A 2,500-nucleotide genomic window follows, 5' to 3' on the forward strand; every position below is an offset into this window, starting at 1 on the left:
CTTAGTATTCCTGGCCGGAGCCAGTGCTTTCCCCCCCAGAAAAAATCTACAAAAGAGCTTTGAAGTTTTTTAAGGATAAAACCTGGGGCCTGCAGTGCTTTAAAAACATGCCAGAGCATTGATGCCGCGAGATTATTAATGACCAGAGTACGACCCCGGAAGGAAAGCTGCCTCAATAGTCCCCTCCATTTTATCAACCGCTGCTCGGTTTTGGTAATCAGCGACTCCCAGTTTTTTGAAATAAAATCTTGAGTTCCAAGAAAGACACCGAGGTAGTGTATTCCTTCATTGGTCCATACAAGGTGCCCTGGTAGGGTTGGAGGGGGAGTTTCATTCCGTGGACCTAGGTAAAAAGCTTTGCTCTTTTCCCAATTAACTTTAGTCGAGCTTGCCAGGCTAAATTCCTCGACAGACTCAACCAGAGCGCGAACATCGTCATCGGAGTACACAATTGCACAGAGGTCATCCGCATAAGCAATGGTCTTTACGGGATTTTCTAACGGCAGAGGATAAAACCCTTGTAGCCGTGTGCGTAAACGATGTAGTAAAGGTTCAATTGATAGGGAGTATAGAAGGCCAGACAGGGGGCACCCTTGACGAATACCCCTGGTAACAGGGAAAGGCTGACTTAAGATGTTATTAACTTTGAGCAAGCTAAAAATATTATTATACAATATTTTGATATAACAAATAAAATTTTCCTTAAAACCAAACCCCCGTAAAACAGCAAAGAGATAAGAGTGATCAATCGTGTCGAAAGCTTTTTCTTGGTCTAAAAACACCAGACCAACATTTCTATGTTCAGCAATACAAATGTCAATCATGTCACGTACAATAAAAATGCTATCGTGTATTGTCCTTTTAGGGATGCAATAGGATTGATCGGGGTGTACAATCTCCCCAATCAGAGGTTTGAGGCGGTTGGCAAGAACTTTTGAAAAAATCTTGTAGTCCGTGCAGAGGAGCGAAATGGGACGCCAATTTTTAAGCTGCTGGAGGTCTCCTTTCTTAGGTATGAGAGCAAGTATAGCCCTGCGACAGCTGATTGGTAACAAGCCTGTTCGTAGGCTATCAACTAAGAGGTCAAGCAACTCAGGTCCCAACAAATCCCAGAAGGTTTTGTAGAACTCTGCAGGGATTCCATCAAGTCCAGAAGCTTTACCTGTGGGCAAAGTTTGCAACGCAGTAAAGAGTTCGTCAAGAGTCACTTCCTTGTCAAGTTGTTGACATGCAGGTTCGGACAAGGTGGGCAAAGAAGTGGTTAAGGAACGAATCATGTCTTCTTTAGTGTTCCTGGCACAATACAAGTCAGAGAAGTATTGTTTTGTCAAACTTCTAATGTCTTTTGGATCGTGTGTTGTTCGGCCTCCTGGTGCCTGCAGCGAAGTTATTTGCTGGTTTCTCTTTTTTCGTGCTTCCAAAGCAAAGAAAAACTTGGAAGGAGTGTCAATAAAGCTGTAGTTCTCCATTCGTAGCCTTATTAGAGCCCCTCTGGCTTGTTTTGCACAGAGTTGAGCAAGGAGTGCTTTCTTCGTTGCTATTAGAGAACTAGTCTTTTCGGCACTGGGAGCTGGAAGGCTTGACTGGAGGGACAATATTTCTTTGGCAATTAGAGATTGCAGCGCAGATTCATTCCTTGTACAAAAGGAGCTATATTGCTGGCAAAAGGTCCTAATATGGGTTTTCGCATTGTCCCACCATTGTGTGAGGCAGGAGTAGGAAGGCTTCCGTAGTAGTAAAGCTTCCCAAAAGGCTCGGAAGGCAACAGGAAAAGCGTCATCTTGCAGAAGACTCACATTGAAGGTCCAATGGGCAGTGCCACGATTTCGAGCCGGGGAGAGTATATGAAGAACAACCATGTGATGGTCCGAAAAACCACTTGGGGTGGCGTCGACATGGTCTATGACGTTTAAAGAGTCATTATTGATGTAAAATCTGTCTAGCCTTGCAAGAGATAGCCGGCCATTTGCACATCGGCACCACGTGTATTGCCGTGCAGATGGGTTCTGGAGTCTCCATACATCCATAAGGGAGAATTTGGACAATGCTCTCTTTAAGGGTGTTGTACTTGATGGGTGGGGCTCTTCTCCATTACGATCAAGGGTGGGATACAGTGTGCAATTAAAGTCCCCACACAGACAAACAAGACCATCAAAATCAAGGTGTGTGAGGGACATTTCTAACTGTGTGAAAAAAACTAATCTTTCTGTGCTCGTACTGGGTGAATATACATTTATGAAAGTGTGTTTATAACCATTATAAAAGAAGTTAACTGAAACTAAATGCCCTTTAGTAATCTCCTTAAAAGTGACATTTTCAGGACAGAAAGAAGGATTTAAATAAATAGCCACTCCAGCACTAGGACAGGTCAAGCTACTAAAGAACCACTGTCCTTTCATGATGCGAGTCCATTCGCTCATGCACGAAGAGCTACATCTTGTTTCTTGCAAAAGAACAACATCGAAATGTTTTTGCTCGACAAGCAACTTTACATGAGCTT

The sequence above is a fragment of the Myxine glutinosa genome, chromosome 2, assembly GCF_964187855.1.
Source record: "Myxine glutinosa chromosome 2, kmMyxGlut1.1, whole genome shotgun sequence".
Lineage (NCBI taxonomy): Eukaryota > Metazoa > Chordata > Myxini > Myxiniformes > Myxinidae > Myxine > Myxine glutinosa.